At 40.6% G+C, this 25,410-nt stretch overlaps 1 protein-coding gene and 1 long non-coding RNA gene across 7 annotated transcripts in view; one reads left to right on the top strand and one right to left on the bottom strand.

Annotated features, from left to right (window-relative positions):
• The window catches only part of LOC123517954, a 142,166-nt gene that overhangs the window by 6,044 nt on the left and 110,712 nt on the right, over window positions 1–25,410 (bottom strand). For 4 of the 6 annotated variants that reach the window (XR_006678625.1, XR_006678630.1, XR_006678627.1 and 1 more), the window contains 2 exons: window positions 14,783–14,922; window positions 10,072–12,296 (listed from right to left, as the gene is read on the bottom strand). This is a non-coding gene — a long non-coding RNA (uncharacterized LOC123517954). Of the gene's footprint in view, window positions 1–10,071; window positions 12,297–14,782; window positions 14,923–25,410 lie in introns of those variants that run through there. The other 2 variants (XR_006678629.1, XR_006678628.1) reach the window with 1 other exon arrangement.
• Window positions 1–25,410, top strand: part of LOC123517951 (homeobox protein HMX2-like) — a 106,025-nt gene that overhangs the window by 65,749 nt on the left and 14,866 nt on the right. The window lies entirely within an intron of this gene.

Below are 25,410 nucleotides of genomic sequence, written 5' to 3'. Positions count from 1 at the left end.
TACCACCGCCGCCGCCAGTGTACCCGCCCGCCCGGAGCAGCAGGTGATGCCCCGCCAGCCACAGCCACACCTCCGCCACACACACACACACACACACACACACACACACACACACGTCGAAGCTAAAACATCTTTCCCAATTTAACCAAACGCACACTCACGCCATTCCATTAATTCCATTCCTTCTTCATGCGCCCCACAAGAGCGAGAGAGAGAGAGAGAGAGAGAGAGAGAGAGAGAGAGAGAGAGAGAGAGAGATGAAGAGACAACATATGCTTTGCTATACACGCACACAAGTAGTTCTTCTGTGTGTGTGTGTGTGTGTGTGTGTGTGTGTGTGTGTGTGTGTGTGTGTGTGTGTGTGTGTGTGTGTGTGTCCTGGGGCCCGCCATTACAGTGCAATTTTCGTTCACTTCACAAGTTGTTAGGGATAGTGCGATAATGAAAAGCCGCGATTCGGACAAAATAACCAAGATGATGTACCTTCCCTTATGCGTGTTTTAGGACTTAGTGTTCCTCACGTACTGCCAGCGCCTTGGAAACTTAAAACACTGAAACCTATACGAAGTTCGCCTTACCTGAATAGAACACTAAACGCACTCAGACTGATTCATATTGTAGTTCATTAGTTAGTTTCGAGATAAAAAACAATCTTGTGAAAAGTTCGTGGGGAAAGTTTTACATATGGAAGAACAGTGAGAGTATTGAGTCACTAGTGAAGACAAGAGTGTGGCGGTGTCCATGGTGGTGTCCATGAATTAAATCTCCTTTTATACCACTAATTTTTTTTTCTAACACTAGTTAATACGATGCCTGCAGAACCATACATGCCCTATAACAAGAGAAATATTTTGTATCTGAATTAAACCCAATTTCAGTATCAAAATATTTGCCTCATAATACAGAATGGTGTTTGACTGAACTCTTTCAATACTGGGACATTTTTACCATGAGATTTGTTTACGACTAGACCATTTTATTAACATTAGGAAGATTAACGGCCAGAGTCTTCACTATTCTAATTTCCCACATAAGTTTCTGAAGCTGTACCATATCACCAAATACGAAGCAAAATATGAATACGCGTCATAGAACCGAAGGGGTTAAACAAGAGACAATATACAGGTGGAAATAGATGCACTGCGTAAGTAATAATATAGGTGACTGGATTTACAATGTTTTCGGTTTCTTTTATACAAATTCGGTTAACAGTTCTGTGTAGGAAGTAGAGGAAAAATACCTGTAAAAGAAGAGAAAGAAAAGAATATGATAGGAAGAGATCAAATAAAAAAAAGACGAAAAACGACGAAAAAATTGAAAAAGCAGAAAACAAGACAAGAGGAGCCTGCCACATGACCTTAGTAGGAGAAGCAATAGCAGGAGCAGTAGCAGTAGCAGTAGCAGTAAGAGTAGTAGTAGCAGCAGCAGCAGCAAGGGAAGTAAACAAATACACAGTAACCTGGACACAATGATGATGATGATGATGATGATGATAGTGATGGTGATGGTGATGGTAATGACGAGGCCGACGACAACACCTGACGAGCGTGATGATGATTTATATTTACCGCATCATTACCAACATTATTACCCTTTCCGGCAATCAAGCCAAGTCACCGCGCCAGGTTGTTACGAGCTGCAGGAGGAGAAGGAGAAGAAGGAAGAGGAGGAAGAGGAGGGGGAGGAGGAGGCGGAGGAGATTAAGAGAAAGATGATAACAATAACAAAATAAACAAGAGCAAGAGAGTGAAGAAAAAAGACGAGAAGAGAAAAGAAAGGCATGAAGAGAGAAGAAGAAAAGAAAAGAAAAGAAAAGAAGAAGAAGAAAACAGGAAATAAAAGTCAGAAGGAATTAATGTAAAGAATAATTGAGGAAATGCATAAAAACTTTAATGAGTAGATGAGAGAAAGAGATGGATAGAAGACAGACAGACAGACAGAGAGAGAGAGAGAGAGAGAGAGAGAGAGAGAGAGAGAGAGAGAGAGAGAGAGAGAGAGAGAGAGACGGTGGAAGAAAGATATCTGAAATTCGAGAGTAGAAAAACAAAGATCGGCAAAGGAAACACAAAAAGCGACAGACATTACACTTAACCCTCACGTGGGTGTATCTGATAAGCTGCACTGAATGATTTGAAGTGAACGACGCATAAGAAATTACAGAAAAGGGAAAAAAAACAAAGACAGAATCAGGTTCATTCATTTCTGAGTATCTTACTGTGTCATTCCTCCGTTTTAGTAATCACCTCACTGATAAGCTACATTTATAATACCTCAATCTGAAGTCAAAAACACAAAGAAAATTACAGAGAGAGAGAGAGAGAGAGAGAGAGAGAGAGAGAGAGAGAGAGAGAGAGAGAGAGAGAGAGAGAAGAATAAGCAGCCACACAATCTCTCACCATGTTTATCTCTCACTCACTTTCTTTACGTCTTTGCTTTAATATTTTCTTAATGTCCAACTCCACAGGCTACAGAGAGAGTAAATAGAAAGGCCCACTTAGTTGTCAGTCCCGTGCAGGTCCGAGAGAGTTAGCCAAAATAAGGGATAAATGTCTTGGTACCTCTCTAGTGACTGCAGTTATTAGGTGTAAGAAAAATAAAATAGAGACAGAGGGAGGCTGATAAGACACGTTAGCCAGGTGAGATGAATTGAGATGAGGAAGTGAAGGAGGACAACACGTGACTCTCTTGTTGATAGTTTCATTCGCAATGGGGGGAGGAGGAGGAAGAGGAAGAGGAAGAGGAATAAGAAGACAAACAGCAAGATGAACAAGAGAGAAAAATAAACGAGATCAGACAATTAATAACACTGATGACGAAAATGTGAAATGAAAACGAGAAAAAATAAATTAATAAAGTGTGAACAACAAGAAAAGGAAACTGAAAACATACGAAACCTAAACTAACCTAACCTAAGCAAGACAACGTAGGTGAAGAAGAGAATGACGTTGATGATTATAAAGAAGGTGACGATGATGATATAGAAAAAAAATAGTAATAGGAAGGAAAAAACGTATTGAAATTAGTAACAAGATGGAGAATGTTAAATTGAAAATAATCAAAATTTTCATATGAGAAACAGTAAGGTCTTGGGACTTGACGTGACGGAGCAGACAACTGGATGACAAAAATAAATATTGGATTATGGGAGGAAGAGGAAGAGGAAGATGTAGGAGAAAGAGGAGGAAGGAAATAGATGAAAGATTGAAGGAGGAAGAGATGAGGGAAAAGGAATGTATTAAAGGGAGTGCATGTGTACAGGGTATAAGGACGTATATGTGATGTCAAGAAAAGTAAATGTATGTATAAAAAGCACTACAGAATTGGACTTGACGTAAGCGAACATCGACAACTGAATTAGAAACGCATGTTTGTAAAAGGCCGTAAGGACGTATATGCGATGCGAAGAAAAGTAAATGTATGTATAAAAAGAAGTAAAGAATTAGACTTGACGTGACGGAACATACACAATTGGATTAGGTAACGCATGTGTGAAGTGTGTAAGGACGTATGTGTGATGTGGAAAAGAAAATGTAAGCACGAGAAACAGTAAGGAATTAGACTTGATATGACGGAGCAAAGAGCCAAAGACAATTGGATTAGGTAGCGCATGTGTAAAGTGTGTAAGTAGGTAAAAGTGTGTGCTGTGTGTGCTGCTGCGTAACGGAATGATCACACAACGCTACACCGAGACAGATTAGCGGAACAAAACCATCTGCGGAAAACTAAAATGTATTATGTGTTCGCCATTTGCTTACACACACACACACACACACACACACACACACACACACACACACACACACACACACACACACGTTAAGACAATAAGGATTTCTCGGGTAGTAAAAATTAAGTTCGTCTTTTATTCCTAGTCCATCTTTTCAGTTCGTCTTCTTCTTCTTCTTCTTCTTCTTCTTCTTCTTCTTCTTCTTCTTCTTCTTCTTCCTCTTCTCTTCTCATCATTTTCGTCATCATTTTCGTCCACCTGCCATTCCACAATCCATCTCTCCTCTCTCTCTCTCTCTCTCTCTCTCTCTCTCTCTCTCTCTCTCTCTCTCTCTCTCTCTCTCTTTCTCTCTTTCTCTCTAATATGACCATTTTCCCCTTCTCTCACCTGAGATTTTTATTTTCATGTCTACAGATTTTTTATTTTCTCTCTTTCATTCTTTTTCCTTTTCTATTGAAGCTATCTATTCATCACAGTTTCACTTCTAATAACTCTCCTTTCTTTTCTTTTTCTTCTTTTCTCTTTTCATCTTCATTTATCTCCACTAACATACATAACTCTATCTGTTGTATTCATCTTTCCTTTTCCCATTTCCTCATTCTGATAGCAAGTTTTTTTTTTATTTTCTTTTATCTTCCATTCTCATATTTATAAATTATTTTCTATCCATTTCATTTTATTTATTCTTGTTCTTCTTTCATCTTTATCATCTCTCTCTCTCTCTCTCTCTCTCTCTCTCTCTCTCTCTCTCTCTCTCTCTCTCTCTCAAGTTTAGTCTATGTATCTTATATTCCTACTCGTCTATCTATTTATTTATTCATTTATTTGACTATTATCATTTTATTACATATTTCTGTGATACTTTCCCATTTAACAATCACATTTGAAATTTCCACGCAATAACAGACATTTCTTAATAAGTATTCACTCTAGTATTATTTTTGTGTCATTTATGTCTTTATCAATTCTCCCGATACCAATATTAAAGGACGAGTTTTCTCTCACTGATTCCTTTCTTTCACTCCTTATTTACCTCCTCCTTGCCAATATCCAACCTCTCTTCCTTCCTTCCGCCCTTCTCTCCTTCAATTACACCCTCCCTCTGTCCTTTTCTTCTCTCCCTCCTCTAGAAGCATCACGCCCTCATCCCCATTACTCTCCTCTACTTTCCTCTCTTCCGCATCTCTTCTCCTCTCCTCTCCCACTCTTCTTCCTCCTCTAATTATGACGTCAACCGCGCCTGTGCTTTGATTCATTGTTATCAGATCATTTATTATTGAGTACTGACGGAGGGATGAGGGAGGGAAGGAGGGAGGGAAGGAGGGAAGGAGGGAGGAAGAGAGGGAGGGATGGTGAGGTGGATTAACACTTCTCAATCTTGTTCAGAGGAAAGTGAAAGTGAGAAGAGGAACATTACTAAGTTGATGAAATTTCTTATTACTTCTTACATTTCTTCCTCTTCTTCTCTTCCTCCTCCTCCATTTCCTGTCCCTCCTCCTCGTCTTCCTTCTTCTCTTTTTCTCTCTCAATTTTTTTTTCTTGTTTCATTTTTTTTCCATTTATCTATTCTCTCTCTCTCTCTCTCTCTCTCTCTCTCTCTCTCTCTCTCTCTCTCTCTCTCTCTCTCTCTCTCTCTCTCTCTCTCTCTCTCTCTCTCTCTCTCTCTCTTTCTCTTCATTTATCTCATCCCTACGATCATCATTATTATCACCTTTCCTCTCCTTCTCCTTGCTTTTCTTTTTCTCTTTTCCTCCTCCTCTTCCTCCTTCTTCTGTATAGTACTTTAACCTCCTAGTGTTATTCCAGCAGGATTTTTCAACACCAGACAGAAGTAATGGTAGTTTTCATTTCTCTCATAAAAAAAAAAGTACATTTTCTCTTCAGTGCGTGCTTTACTTTTCCTTCAATCTGTTTTTCCTGGCAGTCTCACCTCGAGGGAGCTGTAGAATGGGCGAGAATTAAGTTTCATGTAATGTCAACTTATCTCTCTCTCTCTCTCTTATATTAGCTTGTACAGCACTCCCAAAAACACCCCAGTAAGGCCCAACAACTCTGCTACTATTGGCCCTTTCTTTGTGAGCCTTTGCATTCTTTCTCTCATTCCTTCCTCCTCCTCCTTCTCCTCCTCCTTCTCTACGCCTGCAGGTTGAGGCGCCGCAGCAAGTACTACACATTTCTCCTCCTCTTCTTAGGCCAGTTTTTTGCCTCGCCCGCGGCCAGACAGGCGGGAGTGAACCTTAATTATGTGATTCTTCGTTCCTGAGACAGATTTTCTCAGATACTTGTTTCTCCTGACGGGTTAATCCAGGTGTGTGTGTGTGTGTGTGTGTGTGTGTGTGTGTGTGTGTGTGTGTGTGTGTGTGTGTGTGTGTGTGTGTGTGTGTGTGTGTGTGTGTGTGTGAAGGTGAAAGAGGGAAGGAGAGGCAGGTTAGAAGGGATAGAAGAGGCAAGTGGGGACAAGTGTAGGAGTTACAGAGAAGAGATAAAGTGCGAGAGCAGTGATACAGTGGAACCATGCGTGATTTGGGGTCCGAGAGGTCTCCAAGCGCACGAGTTCGAATCCTGTCCACGGTCCGAGTGTAGGTTGGGCTTCATCACTCGGGGCAACGGTTTCCAAGCGGGTGGGCTTTGAGATAGGAGATACCACAAAAAGTATCCTCTTTAGCCCATAAATTCCCGTGAAAAACCCACGTAGTATAAGGCGAGAGCAAGAGAGAGAGAGAGAGAGAGAGAGAGAGAGAGAGAGAGAGAGAGAGAGAGAGAGAGAGAGAGAGAGAGGAAGATAAGAACGAAGCAGGAAGAGAAGATATGCATGAAACGTAAAGCGGAATGGAGGTAAAATTGCAAGGATAAGAAGAAAGGCTAAGTAGGGAGAGGATAAGGAAGGAAAAAGGGAAAGGGCAAAAGGATAAGAAAAGAGAGAGAGAGAGAGAGAGAGAGAGAGAGAGAGAGAGAGAGAGAGAGAGAGAGAGAGAGAGAGAGAGAGAGAGAGAGAGAGAGAGAGAGAGAGAGAGAGAGAGAGATCACAAACACAAGAAACTGACCTGAATCGAGTGAAAGAGGTAAAAATATATGCAAGAAAAAGAAGTCACACGAGAGAGAAAGAAAAAAAAAAGGTACGCGAGCAAGCAAGCAAGCAAGCAAGGAAGTAAGTAAGTAAGGCAAGGCAAACCATTTCTTCACGAGCCAAAAAGAGGTAAATAAAAACTAGAATAGATTTAACCCCTTCAGTACCATGACACGTTTTTACATTTACCCTGCTGACAATTTGGTGGTTTTGTACAGCTATAAAAAAATTATGTGGAAATCAAAATAGTGAAGACTCTGGCCATTAATCTTCTGACCTCCATAGCCCCGTCTTAATTTAAATAAAATCGTCTAATAATATTCATAACTCATGGTAAAAATGCGTTGCTGTATAAAAGAGGTTCACCCCTTCAATAGTGAGACGCACTTTTACCTTGAATTTTTGGTATGATTAGATGATTTGATTTACTCAGGATGGGTGTATGGAGGTCAGATGATTAATGGCCAAAGTCTTTGCTATTCACATCACCACAAGTTTCTGAAATCGTATGAAATCGCTCAATAGTAACTAGAAAGAATATGAAAACGCGTCCTGGTATTGAAGAGCTAAGAGCAATATGATAGCGAACTCTTCATCATGTACAGAGGTGGTTGTCTTGCACAAACACCGCCAACTCACTAAACACAAAAGAGCGGTTACTGAGCCACTGAACACCATCATTAGAAGTCGTAGAGCATCCAAACCTCACCTTTAATTAGAGTGTTTGCAGAAAAAAACTCATAAAAACACCACAGGAACTTGTAGAGAGAGAAATAGACAAAGGGAAAGTAATTATCTGTACCTTGAAACACGAACGAGAACGCCCACCCTTAAAATACCTCTACAGATATTTAAATCACCACAGGACTTTATAATAAAAACACAAGCATTTTTGCCATGAGTTTTCTGTATGATAAGAATATTTTATTGACATTATGAAGGGTATATGGAGGTTAGAAGATTAATGGCCAGTCTTCATTATTTTAATCCTCACATAAGTATCTGAAGCTGTATAAAATCACCAAATAGTAAGCAGAATAAATATGAAAACGTGTCATAGTACCGAAGTGGTTAAGAACATATGAACACAAGGAAATTAGCTTCCCCATACACTTAACATCCCTAAAAGGACGGCGAAACAAATACAAAGATAAGAAAAAGAGCTTAATCACTAATGTACACAAGGTCTTCCTAGCTATATTGTTTCTCTCATGCTGTGGACTAACGCATACATTATCTTCTATATTTCATTCTTTCATGCTGTGGACTAACGCATACATTATCTTCTATATTTTATGCTGTTTAGACACAGTGATTATTTAACTTCCTTACGACTATCTACATTATTTCTTACATACTGTGGACTGAAGTACGCAATGTCAGACAAGCACGCAAGTTTTTTTTTTTTCACCTAGTTACATTCCTTAGCCATCGCGGGACATCAGACTGAGGAAGGATCTTTACTCCTTATACAACCCTAGTGCTGAATTCTATTGCAGGTAATCACACACACCTCACTCTAATCTGGCTTCATGAATACTTAAAGGGGCTGAATGTATCGCCTCCTTTCACTGCTACAAAAAGCGGGCGCAATTCTTAATATGCTGAACACACACAGACCTGCCGCTACAAAGGTACACTGTCTAGTAATGGTGTCAATGAGAACCGTTGTCTTTTTATCCCTGTCAGTACTGGGAAGCATTTTTACCTTGAGTTTTGTGTGTGATTTGACGATTTTATTGACACGGAAGGGTTTATTGATGTCAGAAGATTAATGACCACAGTCTTCACTATTTTAATCCCCCAAATAAGTTTCTGTATAAAATCCCCAAATAGTAAGCTGAATGAATATGAAAACGTGTCCTGGTACTGGAGGGGTTAACATCTTAGGTAGATATAAGAAAAATGAATGAATAATTAAGCTATTTTGCGTAAAGGTATACAAATTCACAGCATTCTGGTAATGTACAATGCTGTGCTCAATATGGTATCTTCTTTCCATCTTCTTACGCCAATAATATATGAAAAAAAAATGAGGCTACGAAGCGATTCCCTCCCGACATGAATAAACTATTGAGCTAATGTACGTAAATGTCGGTGGCCATTTCACCAGCGATTGGTATAACTGTACAATGTGGAGCTTCTCTGTGCTATCGATCTTAATCCCTTCACTACTGGGACGCGTTTTTACCATGATTTTCGGGTATGATTAGACGAATTTTGGGGTAAGAATTTTGGGGTATGATTGGGCGATTTTGGGGTATGATTAGACGATTTTCTAGTATGATTAGACGACTTTGGGATATGATTAAACGACTCTTGTGTACGATTAGACGATTTTTGGGTATGATTAGACGATTTGATTTACATTAGGAACGGTCTATATAGGTCAGGAGATTAATGGCCAGAGTCTTCACTATTTCATTCCCCGCATAAGTTTCTGAAGATGTATAAAATCCCCAAATAGTAAGCAGAATGTATATGGAAACGCGTCACAGCACTGAAGGAGTTTGCATCAAATATCAATGAACTACGAGGAATAAATGAAGCCACGTAAGTATTTCCTCCTCTACTGAATAAACAATGGCGATAGATAAGTAAAGGTGACAACTTCACACCCTTACGCTGCTGTATAATGCGAAGCTCTCTCTCATACTGATCAAAGTCCCACGAGTTGTTCAAGATGTTATTTTTACAGGTATAGTGGTAGATTAATAAGGCTCATTCATTGTTAATCTTTTCATTACAGGGACACATTTTTACCTTGAGATTCGTGTACGATTAGACCATTCTATTGACATTAAGAAGGGTTTATAGAGGTCAGAACATTAATGGTCACTATCATAATCCCCCCACATAAGTTTCTGAAGTTGTATAAAATCACCAAATAATAAGCAAAATGAATATGGAAACGCGTCATGGTACTAAAGAAGTTCATAAGAAAAACACTCATGAAAACCAGACTAATCATCTCTCTGTGGCCTTTGTGAATAGCTGTGATGATCGACCAAAGCGGTTAGGGGCACGGGGTCTTGTTGAGTTCCCTACCGCCCTAATGGTGTCCTGCTCGCCGCGCCAGGTGTTGGGTGTGGCGCGGGAACAGTGGCGGTGACGAATCCTGCCGACGGCCCCCACCTCCATCATGTGTGACTGAGACCTATACACTTAATGGCTTAATTTGACTCATATCCCTTACCGCCGACAGCCACCTCTCTCTCTCTCTCTCTCTCTCTCTCTCTCTCTCTCTCTCTCTCTCTCTCCAATTGTCAGTTCCAGTTTATTTGAATATTTATTAGTGGCGCCATGAAACACGCTATGAAGTCAATTGGGTGGCGGTGTTACTGAGGGCGTTGCCTCCAAGCAGTGTACAGCATGCAAAGGCATTCCCCCAACTTCTGAAGTTGCCGTTTGTAGTGTTCACTTTATGCTTTGTTCTCAACACATGAAAGCGAGTTTTTTTCTACATTTTTTTTTTTCTTTTTCTTTGACGTCTTCATTGCAAGTCAGGATGATAATGCCTTCATCATGGCGCATATCTTGGTCAAGTCAGACTGGTAAATGGAGACTTACTTTGCGTATGAGAAACGCCGCCCTCTGGTCCTGCACATACCTCCGCCCTTTGGTCCCAAGCATTCATTGGACTGTAATTTTTCAAGGCGAGGTGTTGGTAAGGAAGCCCAAATGTTCACAAATACATGACTGCACCAATTGTTTCTCTGTCAGCGATGATCCTTGCTTAAATAAAACAAGCAACTTTTTTTTCTGACACAACCTGTCTTGCCCGTCGTCTGGAATGTTGCGTACACAAGAATTATAGTATAATACTGAAATAATACCTCCTCTGTTTGGCATTTCATTGGAATGAAATTTTCCAATTTTCAAGTCTCTATTCTTATACCCTATAAGTCAACGAACATGAAGGCAGCAAATGTTCACCATGCGACGTGGGAAGCACAGTGTTTTAACATAACCAATCAGAAAAAAACTTGTCACTTTACTTCACACCAGTATTTGTAAATGTCTACTTATAAGATACCGGGTGACGAAGATACACATCGATACGTTCAATGTGAGAATATCTGCATAGACACGATACGAAAGCTGCAGCGGCCGCCTCCCTTATCATAGCGGCTGCACCTCCTCACCCATGGCTCTGTACCCCGAGGCCCACAGTGACTACACGCGAGGCCCAGGTGTTTTATAGCCGCCATTTGGAGGGCCTCTTGCTCAAGCTCTCTACAACTCCTCATGTTCAGGGCCTTGTCGGAACACACCTCAGGCTTAGCTTTTTCTTGCTTTCTGCTGGTGTTGCCTCAGTGCAATAACTACCTAAACTTTCCCTTCCTCTAAAAGAGACATTAATTAGGTAAGGGAATTTCAAAGGACTTACATTCCTCACAGCTGCGCCCAGAGCAGGTGGTGCCTGTGGCCTGCGAGGTGTCCAAGCGACGACTCCATTTCCTAACAAACGATAATACACCGAGGAGAAAATATTTATGCTCACTTTCAATAATTTCCGGACTTTTTTCTAATTTACACGAACGAAGTATCCTGTAGCAATGAAGATCCTTGAATTGTGGTGCCTGGAAGGAAGGAAAGAAGGAAGGGAGGAAGGACACAGCCAGTCGGACTCAAGACGCTCATCAACCTCTAATTTTCGTGATTCATTCATTCTTTCACCGACTGCATTTATCTTAACGTTTAACCGAGACGCACTTTCTCAACTCTAACCGCTGCCTTCCGCTGCCTTACGTCACCACTAGCCGCGTCGTCCTGCCTTTCCCACGTGGCCGGCATGAGACTGGTGGACCTTAAACAGTTATCTCTGTATTTCACGTCCCTAGGAAATGTTAAGATGATAAACAATATTTTGAAACACTTAAAAAGGCGATCGAAGGAGTACACAGGCTGGAGTTTTTTACGGATCTACTAAAGGATTAAAAATATTTCTACATTTTTAACAACAGGAAAAATTCTTACACTCTTAATTACAGCCAGCTAATCATCCCTGTAGCCTTTACGAATAGTATTGGTTAGAGGAAACAACGTTTTTGAATACTGACCAATGCTGTGACAAGATTTTAACCCCTTCAGTACCATTACATGTTTCCATATTCATTCTGGTTACTATTTGGTGATTTTTTACAGCTCCATAAAGTTTTTGGGGGATTAAAATACTGAAGACTCCGGCCATTAATTTTTTGTGACCTCCATAGACCCTTGCTAATGTCAATAAAATGGTCTAATTGTACACAAATCTAAAGGTAAAAATGTGTCCTAGTTCAGAAGGGGTTAAAAAGTCTGAGATTTTGTGCTGGCGAGTAACATTCTAACCTATTAATATTTTGAAGTTAAACATAAATTTTGGTCGCCTTCACACCCTTGTTCTGGTCCTCTTACAAGCAAAGGCGGTACAAAGTTATGCTGGAAGAGGAGGTGGATGTATAAGACCTGCGTACAGACACCTCAGACGATACACGTAAGCAGAGAAGGCAACCACACCTAAAAAAAAAAAGGAAAACGAAGGTGTAACTAATGACTGAATAATAAAAAAAAAGAACATAATAGGGATCTTGATACTCAAATAACTCATGAAATCTTAAGAAATACCTACCAGAAAAATAAATGTAATATGTACTCGTAGATTGTCCTATTCTTGATCAATTACATGTTTAGAGGTGTCTAGAAATATAAAAAAGAAAATAAGTGAAGAGAAAATAACATCTCATAATGGCTGCATGTTTAGAGACAGCTGTAAAATAAAAATGAATACATAAACCGCAAAAAAAAAATGGCCTTTAACATCTTTCATATTAATTTGGTTACTATTAGGTGATTTTATACAGCTTTAGAGACTCATGGGGAGGTTAAAATAGTGAAGACTGTGGCCATTAATCTTCTGACCTTCATAAACCCTTCCTAATGTCAACAATATAGTGCAATCGTACACAAATCTCAAGGTAAAAAAAATGAGTCCCAGTATTGAAGAGGTTGATTAATGAAGGATGCTTTAAATGGGACTGAAAGAGTGAACTAAAATAAGGGATTCAGATGGGGAGTATTGTGAAATGAGCACAATTATGAAGCATTGAACAAGAGAATAGCAATTAGTCATTATAGAGAGACACACTGCAACACTTAAAATTCCCAAAACATTACGCTGCTAATCAACAACAAATTAATTATTAATACTTGAAAACACACGAAATTAATCCCTTTCTCTCTCTCTCTCTCTCTCTCTCTCTCTCTCTCTCTCTCTCTCTCTCTCTCTCTCTCTCTCTCTCTCTCTCTCTCTCTCTTAAACACAGAGGACACAAGAAAGAGTCTCAAATCAAATATGAAGCTGGAACAGACAAAGAGAGGTGAGGAGGAAGTGGATGGTGGGATAGAAAATGAAGGAGGAGGAGGAGGAGGAGGAGGAGGAGGAGGAGGAGGAGGAGAAGGAGAAGGAGAAGGAGGAGGAGGAGGAGGAGGAGGAGGAGGAAAGAAAGACGTAAGAATGAGGACGAAATGTGTGGAAAAGATAAGAAAAGGACAGTGCAGATAAGAAAAATATAGGTGTAAATATAAAAGAAGTTAAAATATTACCGAGAGAGAGAGAGAGAGAGAGAGAGAGAGAGAGAGAGAGAGAGAGAGAGAGAGAGAGAGAGAGAGAGAGAGAGAGAGAAACGAAAATACAGAGGTGTCAAAAGAGGGAAGGGAGGAATCGAAAGACAGGAAGGAAGATGGGGAGAGGAGGAGGAAGAGGAAGAGGAGGAGGAGGAGGAGGAAGAGGAGGAAAACACAACACCCCATCACCACTCCTCCTTCATTCCCCTCCCCCCTTCCTCCTCTCTCTTCCACCGGACAATCAGGGGTGCGCCATAACTCACCGTCCTAAATATGTCATATATCCCCCGTAAATGGGACTTTCTCACATATTACGTCGGTTTATATACGGCGAAGTAACTCACCTGAGGGGCGCCGCGGAAATCGTATCCAGGTGGGCTCGGTCTCTCATTAGCCACACCCGGTAATGCTCACCTGCGACCTGATGGATTAGGAGCTTGCACCGCCGCTGCCTCTTATTCCCCTCTTTACTTCTTCTTATTCCTCTTATTTACCACGCTACTTTTCTCACCTCTCTCTTCTTCATGACGCTCCTCCAGCTCTTCTTCTTCCTCTCCCACCTCTTTCTCCTCCCTCCCTCCCCCTTGGTGTAATGCTCAGGTGTGCAAAGAAGCGACAAGAATGAAATATTAGATGGTATATATTTCAATCTTATTCCCTGCAGCCGCCGCTCACAGGATAAACATTTTGAGGTCTCGTATTTCATTTGATTTTGTTCATCTAGTCTATCACTCATACCTTTTTCCTCGCCCAGTATGGAAAATCAATGGTAGGTAATATTTTTTTTCTTCTTCTTCTTCGTTCGTTTTCTTTTCTTTCTTTTTCTTCGTGTGGGGAAAAGGAAAAGCTGAGAGGAAATGTTGGAGCTGCGATAATATTTTAGATCTGCACGTTTTTATTTATCTATTTCTTGATTTTGATTTATTTTCTAGTCGTTTATGAGTGATTTATATTTTCTTTTTATGGATATTGATATTGTCTCGTAAACTTTCCTCTCTATCTTATATTTATTGCTTTCTTTTTCCTTTCTCGTCTCTCTCTCTCGTTCCATTTCTCGTTCGTTTATTGGGTGAATCTTACACGTCTCTCTCTCTCTCTCTCTCTCTCTCTCTCTCTCTCTCTCTCTCTCTCTCTCTCTCTCTCTCTCTCTCTCTCTCTCTCTCTCTCTCTCCACGGTCTTTTTTTCTGCCTTCATGGTTGTCTATATTAGCGTAAATCTAATCCGTTTTTATGGCTTAATTCACTTCAACGTAATTTTTCATTTCGATTATAGCCAAGCTGAGACTAATTCTACAATGCACCTACTCGTACATCACTTTTTTTCCCTTTAAATGTATATATAAAGTACAGCGAAACAGAACATCATATTTTTACTGTACCTTATTTCTTATTTCCTTCATGCGAGATGATGGCGGAGGAAAATGTGACGGCGGCGGATGGCGGAGATGGTAGTGGTGGCGCTAGTGGCAGTGGTGATGAGAGTAACATTATCTCCTCAAGCCAGACTCGCCCTCTCCACCTGAAACAAAAATAACACACCTCACTCACTTGACCGCATCTTCCACGTCTTCCTACACCATCCATCTTCCTCCTCCTCCTCCTCCTCCTCCTCCTCTCTCTTCTCTCCCTCCTTAGAACATCAGCTGCGGTAATAAAGAATAAATGATGGAATAAAATGCACAAGCAACACATAAACTTTGCCATTGCAGAACAGTCAACGAAGGAAAAGTAATCAGAGGTGAGATTCTGTTTTGGTTACCGTCCCCCGTCTCTCCCTCGCCTCACTCGCCTATACTCTTAAAACACTTCTGCGCCGCATCTTCACTTCTTTTAAAAGGCTCTAGTTCAAGTTGCACGGGTTTTTAATAGTGTTTTTTATGGTTCTGGTGACATTTTAATGGTTTTTTACATTATTAACGGGAGAAACATTCCTGAGAACCCGGTTAATTGTCTTTGGCCTTGGAAAACAGTTGTGGTGAGAGAGCAGTGTGGTTCTGAATGTGTCTCTATCGCTCTAGTCACAGCCAAGGTTTAGTGTTATAGATGGCTACTTTCATGATTGTCGTTTGAGGAGAACGTGTTATATTCTACGTCCGCATCTTTACCAGACTTTCCTCCCTGACTTTTAACAGCTTACTTTACGATAACTCCTCTTCTATATAGTACGTTTTTCATTATTCACAAAGCAATCTTGAGACGTCACCGCTAAAGATTATACCACCTGCAAATTTGAACATGATTTTACTCCTAGAAATTCTTTCATTCGTCTGGAAAATGGAGGATCTGCTGTCTTATTCCTTTTTTTTCTACATTTCTTTTAGGTGCATATGAAGGTGCTGTACTGTGACTTAGTGTTGCGAAGTGCTGCGTTTAGAGGAAGAGCTTACTAACCCTTACAGTCGTGGTAACCTCATGAAACTTATCGAAATAGTCCAATGTGTGTCAAATCTTCGTATTGCGAGACCCCATACTCAAGGCACTGATTTCAGGAGGACAACTCACATTCAACAAATATACAAACTTAGCAGAAACAAAATTAGAATAAGAAAGCTGTTGGATTGAAAAGATGAAGGGATGTCTTTTCTTCCGAGTACCAATAGAAGAAGAATGGTGGAGTGACTTTGAGGTACAGTAAGCAGTGGAGACAAAGCTATGAAGAACAGGTAAGCAGGAGAGAGAACACGCCAGAAAGAGAAATAATGCTGGACTTTAAGCTGCAGTAAATAGTGAAGACAAACTATGAAGAGGAATGTTGGACTGACTTTAAGCTGTAGTGATCAGTGGAGACAAGACTATATAAAGAACAGGTAAACAGTGAATAGAACACACCTGAAAGAAGAATAATGCTGGACTTTAAGCTGCAGTGAATAGTGAAGACAAAACTATGAAGAACAAGTAAACAGTGGATAAAACATGCCAGAGCTCTACAGAAAAAGAAATCGGGGCAAAATATCACAGAACACGGAATACACAAGCGGAAATTAACAAAACCGAAATCCCAACACGTCGTCTTACTTTCTATTATCCATTTATTTTTTGCTCCTTTGTTCCTTATTACTTTTTTCTTCTTTACGTTCTCACGCCATTCATTCTTCTCTTCCCTCCATGCCTTGCTCATTAACCCCTTCAGTCCCATGCCGCGTTTCCATATTCATTCTGGTTACTATTTAGATGATTTTTAAACAGCTTCAGAAATTTATGTAGGGATTGAAATAGTAAAGACTTTAGCTATTAATCTTTTGACCTACATAGACTCTTCCTAATGCAAATAAAATCGTCTAATCATATCCAAAGCCAAGATAATAATGCGTCTCAGTATTAAAAGGGTTAATCAGAATACAATCATATATAAGATTATTTTTCCTTTCCTATTGTATTCTAATTTTAGTTGATCGTTATTATTGTTCATTCAATTACCACAGTTCTCAGACTTGTATAATCTGTGTCTGTTTGTCTGTCTGTTTGAGAGAGAGAGAGAGAGAGAGAGAGAGAGAGAGAGAGAGAGAGAGAGAGAGAGAGAGAGAGAGAGAGAGAGAGAGAGAGAGAGAGAGTATACTTTAAGAGATAAATAGAAAACAAAAAAATGAATACAATCAACACAGGACGCTAAATATTTTGAGATACCAATATTTTAACTCAACAAAACACTAAAATCAAAACACGTGGAGGGAACGTAGTGGGAGCAGCAACAGAAACTAACAAGCACACAAGTAGGCAAGCAGGGAGGCAGGCAGGCAGAAGGTACTATGCAATGAGGTCCATCAACGCATACAGAAAGTAAGATTCGTGTACAGTACTTCCCTCACATCTACTATTCCTTTCTCATGCCTTCCCAATCTTTCTCCGCTTTTTGCCTCGTATATTAAAAAGAAAAACACTCTTTTATCTCATGGGTTGATCTAGCTTTCAATTGCAACACACACGGTTAGAAAGACACAGGTGGAGGGCATGTTTAACCATTTCAGTGCCATGCCGCGTTTTCATATTCATTCTGGTTACAATTTGGTGATTTTATACATCTTCAGAAACTTGTGTGTGGATTCGAATAGTGACAACTGTGGCCATTAATCATCTGACTTCCATAGACCCTTCCTAATGCAAATAAAATCATCTAATCATACCCAAAAATCACGTTAGAAATGCGTCTCAGTATTGAATGGGTTTAAGTAACAGTCCGCCGCCAAAAGCCGTCCCGAGCATCATCTGCCTCCGGAAGGGAAGACCAAGGAGAGTGCAATGAGAATCTCTGAAGGTACACCACATACTTGGCTTGGGGCAATTTCCACGCGCCGTTCATTAAATTGCAGTGCTCGCCTATAAATCACCTCTCCTCCCACCCATAATCCCATCACTAAGCCATTAACACTCGGCTCTATTAATTTCCACTGCTGCAAATCAGGTCTTACATGTGGCGCTTATTATTAGATTGCAATGTCATTAGCTATAATAGTCGCGGTTGTGGCGTGATTACTTTTGCCAGCAGGTGTTTGCCAATTAGTCGCTGTAATGAAATAAGTCAACCTTTTTATTTCTCCTTCTTCGTGATTTAGGGAAGAAAACTACTATGCTCATAATCACTAAGAAATAATAATACTTATGTGTTTTTTACTGCTTTTCTTAACGTAATGAAAGTGTTTCCTGCAGGTTTAAAGTTGAATTTTCAAAAGGTAACGCAGATATTACTTAAAGTGGCAAAGTGTCCGAAAACGCACAATTAATACTAACTTGGAGATAGAGATAGAGATAGAGAGAGAGAGAGAGAGAGAGAGAGAGAGAGAGAGAGAGAGAGAGAGAGAGAGAGAGAGAGAGAGAGAGAGAGAGAGAAGCGTACTCAAACACTTCTGCCAACAACCGTATCACTGACAAAAAGCTAAAGTTGTGGTGGGTTTTAAGGGCATTTTTACAGTTCTAGCGACAGTTGAACCAGAATTTCTATATTACTAAAAGATGGAAGACTCGTCATAACCAAGCTAATTACCTCTGCAACCTTAGGAAATATGAAGTAGACGTGGTGAAAAAGTAAAGCGTTTCAGATTTAGAATGAAGCTAAACCTTACATCACACTGTCCACTTCCACGACGATCTCAGGCACCAACGCTGAAAAACAAAACTAAAAAAAACAAAGAAAAAACGGCAATCATAGAGTAAAAGGTTATCATTAGTCTCTCTCTCTCTCTCTCTCTCTCTCTCTCTCTCTCTCTCTCTCTCTCTCTCTCTCTCTCTCTCTCGACATGACTTACTACGAATGAGAAGAAGCTAGTTACTATTTCCACTGAAAAAGGAAGAAAATCAACAAAAAAGAAACAGTAGAGTAAAAATAAGAGAGAAGAAGAATAAAAGAACAAAAAACTGAAATGCTACTACGTCGAAATTATATACTAGTATCATAACAATTTTCTTCAATTTTTTTTTTCTTGCTATCTTTCTTTACTGACCTGTTGTCTCCTGCTATTATAATACAGAGTTTCGATTTTACTTGTTGCTGCTGCTCCTCCTCCTCCTCCTCCTCCTCCTCCTCCTCCTCCTCCTCCTCCTCCTCCTCCTACTCCTCTCTCGTACTGATCTTTATTTGTCTTTCATTTCCGTACATAACCTTCTTTTAGTTTTATTTGTACTGTTTCCTCCTCCTCCTCCTCCTCCTCCTCCTCCTCCTCCTCCTCTTCGTCCTCTTCCTCCTCCTCCTCCTCTTTATCAGTATTATCATTATTATCATTATCATCATTGTTGTTGTTATTATCATCATCATCATCACCATTATTATTATTATTATTATTATTATTATTATTATTATTATTATTATCATTATCATCATTTTTATTATTATTATCATTAGTAGTAATATCTATTAGCATTATTACCATCATTGTTATTGTTGTCGTTCTCCATATTACTGTCACTGTTGATATGTAGAAAGAAGAAGAAACGAACAAGCAGAAGAGGTGCCAAATATCTGTAAAAGAAAGAGGAGGAGGAGTGATTCACTCACTCACTCACCAGGGTGAGTGAATGAGTGAATCAGTCAGTCAGTGAGTCAGTCAGTCAGTCAGTCAGTCAGTCAGTCAGTCAGTCAGAAGGTGAATCAGTGAGTACATGAGTGAGTGAGTAAATGAATCAGTCAGTGAGTGAGTGAGTGACTGAGTGAGTAAGTTAGTAGTCAGTCAGTCAGTCAGTCAATCGAACAGTCTCTCTCTCTCTCTCTCTCTCTCTCTCTCTCTCTCTCTCTCTCTCTCTCTCTCTTCGTGACAGTTGTCCCCCCGCTACGCCCATGCACGTGGGTGAGTTATTCTTCCGGTCAGTCAGCGCGTCCCTGCCCCTGCCACACCTGCTCCCCAGACGCGGATGTGAGAGAGAGAGAGAGAGAGAGAGAGAGAGAGAGAGAGAGAGAGAGAGAGAGAGAGAGAGAGAGAGAGAGAGAGGGTATATCATGATTAAGATACGTAAAAAAAAAACGATAATTGAAAAGGATTTAAATGTGTACTGCGTGTAATTGATATTTTCTAGCAAGGATAAAATTCGTTTCTAATTGGTGAACAGACATGGCCTCGAAACGTGAGATAAAATAGCAACTCGATATAAAATTATAGTACTCTTTGGTCTGACTTCCCAAAACTTATCAATACCAACACTCCGCTCTCTTTTTCTTAACTGTCTGTAATATTATTGAGAGGAGGAATGCTTTTCGTACTTCACGTGATAGTTTAGCAAGAGTTATGTATTAGTCACAGGTAAATATATATAGTTTTTCTTGGTGGTGGGTTTTTAGATTGCTTACATGCCTCTTCTCAAAGTCTAATAAAGGTTCTGCATTGGTAATGGGCAAGGTAAGTCATTGGAGAGTATTGCACGTGTGTTTGTTCCTCTTCTGATAGTATGAGAAGGATTTAGTATTAGCAACGGGTAAAAATGTATGAGTTATTTAGGGAAGTTTGACGAGTGTGTTCATATCCTCTTCTGATTCTTTAACAAGGCTTCTCAATCCGCCTGATCATCATTACTGGCTTGGAAAAATTTGTCCTTATGGGAGAAGTAATTGAGTGCAAAATTACGGGCTGTGCTACATTTGCCCCCTTATCATTTCCTGTGTTTTTTTTCTCTCTATACCACCTTTTCCCATTCATTTACTTCGTCTTTGTCCAATATATACATAAAAAAACTGCATTACATGAAAACTCGTGTACTGCAGGATATAATACAATAAAAGAGAAGAAAAACGAGAGCATATTATTTTTTTTTCTGTACACACACACACACACACACACACACACAAGTCAGTGTCCGAGAGACCACCACAAAAATACAAACAAACAAAAAAAACGAATACAGCGGAAGGCCAATTAAACGAGATGAAAGTTAAGGAAGGGAAAAAAAATAACACAAAAGAAAATTAGTAAAAAAAAAAATGATCGATAGAAAAACCTGACTGATAACAAAGATAATCTCGGTGAACGGAAGTTTTGGGACGAAAGTAAATTAAAGTAAAAATAAATAAGGAACGTAGTGGGATCGAGGCGACGGACAGCTGTGAGTATGCAAAACAATAAAAAGTTGAACGTAATGAAACCAGCAACCTGTTTCTCCTCACCTGCTTAGCTACACCGAGCAAGAGAAAAGAAGACAAGACAAGGCAAGACAAGACAAGACAAAAGAGGAGAGGAAAGGTAAGGTAGGAGTCACAGGATCAAAAAAGTAGATTAACATAAAATAACGAAAAAAAAGGAATTGAAGTTCATAATGAATACAAGATGAAAGTAAAAGATAAAAGCAATAAATAATAAAAAAAAAAGTAGGGTAAGAACGAGGAATTTGAGATATGAGAATAAGTAAGTGCTAACATACAAAAAGGAACCAAAAAAGAAAAAAAAGGAGGAGGAGGAGGAGGAGGAGGAGGAGGAGGAGGAGGAGGAGGAGGAGGAGGAGAGCGAGAAAAGATCTGAGGCGTGAAAGTGAATCAAACAGCAAAAATGAAGGAGAGAAATCATGTAGGAAGAGAAGAAAAAGAAGGATGACGAAGAATAGGATAAATATACTAGAAACATGGAGAGAGAGAGAGAGAAAAAAAAAAGGAAAGAAAAAGAGAATGACGAGAAGAGATTCGTGGAAATGAAGTGAACTAAATATAAAAAAAATAAAATAAAATAAATAATTGACGAAAAACAGAAAGTGAAACATAGAAATAAGAAACTGCAAGTAGAACAAAAATAAGAGATCTGAACGAAAAAAAAAAACCATCTGGAATTAGAAAATAAATAAATAAAGGTAAAATGAACAGTTGAGAATAAAATAACCAAAAGAATGAGGAAGAGGAATGAGAAAAATATAGAAAACTTGCAAAAAGAAATAAGAAAAAAAAAAAAAGGACAAAGAGATGAAGATGATGGTAAGGATGAAGGAGGAAGAGAAAGAGGGTGATAATGAGAACCACAGGAACATGTATAGAAGGAAGTACAGAAGGTATGGAACGACAGGGGGCATCCGTGACCCTCCTTCGTGTCCCCAGGTAGGACTCCTCGCATGCGTCTGCCAGAAACACCATAAATCAGCCTCCAAGTTACAATTGCAGCGCCACATAATGACTTTTTCAACTGCTGCGTCACCACTGGACGGGAGGGCGGGCTGAGGCAGGACGGGGCGGGGCGGAAGGGTGACGGAGGGTGGAAGAAAATGAGGAGTGAAGGAAGGAAGGACGGTGGGTAATGGGTGGTGGGAGGGGCGACAGGGTGACAGGGTGTGGGGAGCAAGACGTCTCAATGCTCATTTCACCCATTTCCCTAATCACTCGCGGCTCCTGGACCGTCGATAAATTACCCGACCCTAATAAAGTCATTACTTCCCTCACCGGCGGCAGCGCGGGTAAAGGTCGCACGCTGGAGGGGACATGGAGGGGCGATTTGCACCTTTACCCGGCGAGACTATAAGAGTGAAATGAGATCCGCGTGAGGGGAGCACATAGCGGCGTTGTTGGTACTCGCAGCGCAGCGCAATAAATCATCTTATTAGGCCGGTTGTGGCGTCGCATATTTTTCGAAACAAAGGTCATGGCGGCTCGCACTGATCCGCCGCCCAGACTCGCCGCCCCATTGGTCCAGCGAGTGTCCCCGGCCACCTACTCCAGCCAACCCGAATCAATACCTCTAACCGCCTACTGTCACCTCGAGGATGCGACTGGTGCAGCGCTGGTGACGTCACGCGAGGGAGGCACATGCGAGGACCACGAGAACCCCTCACAAACACACACACACACACACACACACACACACACACACAGAGCTCGGTCCATCCCTCATCGCGTCCAAGGCGTGAATTAAGCAGGGAATTATAGATATTCTGATTAGTCAATGCTCTGGCACCGACACGGCAGCCACGGCGCCTGTCCATGTGTGGTATTTATGAGGCGACCCCGGAGTATGGGAACAGGTATAGGGCTGAACAGGGGTGTCGGGAGTCGGGACGGGGAGAGAAGGGGTGAGGGGAGAGGGAAGAGTGGAGAACAAAGGTGTGCATGCTAAAGGGCTGTTACCTGATCTGTCTATCTGTCATTCCCAAACTTGTGATTTATCCTGTTTTCTCTACCTTTTCGTTTTCTTCTGGTGTGTTTTCTATTTTTTGTGGGGTATAGTTCATTTTTCTTTCGTTTAAGCATCACATGATCTCACTTTTTTCAATAAGAGTGCTTTCTCTTATCTAGCAGGGGCGAAATTTACCACTTTTCTCCTTTAATTTGCTTGATAAAACACTGTTAACTAATTACTTTTCCATCTAAAAAGTAAAAACGAAAAAAAGACAAACTATATATAGTTTTTTTTCTAATTTAAATGAAACTATCTTTTACTTATTCAGTCTTTTCTTTTCCCTCTTTTACCTATTGAACTGCCTCACTAATACATATTTCTATTCATCCTACACTCTTCATGCTTCTGTTCCTTCAATGCCTCCTTCTCTCCATCTAAATCTCTTTCTTTACTCTCATTCGTTTTCTCTCTTCCTTCCACCATTCCTTCACTTCCATCGCTCCTCCCATCTTACTCCATCATTAGTACATACGTCAATTAGCAATTCTCATTTTCATTTCTCATTTCATTCATTATTTCACTTCTCTCCTCAGAAAAAAATAAAAATAAAGACAAGCCCATATATATATATATATATATATATATATATATATATATATATATATATATATATATATATATATATATATATATATACGAGTATATATACTTTTCTTTCTTTTTTTTTATCTTCTTCCTTAAGTGTCTCAGGTTCCGATTCTTCAACACTTCAACGACGCACCAACATCTTTTTAAAAGATTCTAGTTAAAGGTACACGGGTTTCTCAGGGTGTTTTAATGGCTGTAGTGAAAAATCAACATGATTTCTGCGTTATTAACCTCTTCAATACTGGGACGCATTCTTACCTATTGATTTGTGCTTGACAAGATCATTTTATTGGTATTTGGAAGGGTCTATGGTGGTCAGAAGATTAATGGCCAAAGTCTTCACTATTTTAATCCCACGTATAAGTTTCTGAAGCTGTATATAACCACCAAATAGTAAGCAGAATGAGTATGGAAACCCGTCATGATACTTACGGGGTTAAAAGGATATACTGTCTTCAGAACCCGACCAGTCATCTCTGTGGCCTTAGAAAATAGTCGTGGTGAGAGACTAAAGTGCTTCTGAATACGATCCTCTGTCTCGAATCACTTTACTCCTACACTTCTACACACCTCGACTGGCCACCACTAGAAGCTCCCTCCTCACCAACCTTTCCAGCAACCACCAATTATCCTCCTCTTTGTCTATGCACAGAATATCCATCACTGATTTTAGTACATCTTCCCCGCGACAATTTTCCGCCGTAACCTGATTGTCTACCCCTGCCCGCTTGCGTCCCCATCATGTTACCCCAAACTAGCCACCGAATGTGTCTCAGGGAAGAACGGGAGATGAGGGGGAGGAGGTAGATGAAGGAGGGAGTAGGAGTATGAAAAGGTATTGGTATTAGAGGAGGAGGAGGAGGAGGAGGAGGAGGAGGAGGAGGAGGAGGAGGAGGAGGAGGAGGAGGAGGAGGAGGAGGAGGAGGAGGAGGAGGAGGAGGTTTGGAGGTTACAAGATGGTAGTGGGCCAAAGGGTTACCTGGCAGCAATGTCATTTCTCAAGTGCCGTGTTTTGCCAAATTAACCACAGATAACACCTCTCTCTCTCTCTCTCTCTCTCTCTCTCTCTCTCTCTCTCTCTCTCTCTCTCTCTCTCTCCAGCCAACCAGAGAGCGAGAGGAGAGAGAGGGAGAGAACGTGTCATTATGCCGCCGCCTCGATACAAGACAGAACACATCATCGGTCGTATCTTTAGCCCTGACCAGCTTGTAATTAGAGGTGGCGGGAGCGAGTCCGTAGCGTGGATAAAGCTTAATGAAAGTTTTGCTTGGCGGAGGAGAAAGTGATAGAGTTGTGAGGTTTGATTACACAGACATTCTTCACACGCATTCTCCTCCTACTCTTCTTCCTCCTCCTCCTTCTCCTCCTCTTACTCCTCCTCGTTCTTCGACTTCTTCTCCTTAGCATTTTTTCTCTCTTTCTCTCGCATTTAATGATTCTTCTCTTCTTGTATCTTTGTCTCTTTATTGCCCCTTCTTCTACTTCACCTCCTGCTCCTTCACTTGCTCGTTCTCTTCCTCCTCCTCGTCCTCCTCCTCCTCCTCCTCCTCTTCTTCTTCTTCTTCTTCTTCTTCTTCTTCTTCTTCTTCTTCTTCTCCTCCTCCTCCTCCTATTCCTCCTCCTCCTCCTCCTCCTCCTCCTCCTCCTCCTCCTCCTCCTCCTCCTCCTCCTCCTCCTCCTCCTCCTCCTCCTCTTCCTCTTCCTCCTCCTCCTCCTTCTCTTTCTCTCTCTCCTCCTCCTCCTCCTTCTCTTTCTTTCTTTTCTCTTTCTCTTTCTCTTTGTCCTCCTCCTCCTCCTCTTCTTCCTTTTCTTCATGTTCTTCCACCTCCTATTTGACTGTCTTTAGCTGA

This window comes from Portunus trituberculatus, chromosome 43 (assembly GCF_017591435.1).
Source record: "Portunus trituberculatus isolate SZX2019 chromosome 43, ASM1759143v1, whole genome shotgun sequence".
NCBI lineage: Eukaryota > Metazoa > Arthropoda > Malacostraca > Decapoda > Portunidae > Portunus > Portunus trituberculatus.
This window is presented reverse-complemented; position numbering and strand designations above follow the sequence as displayed.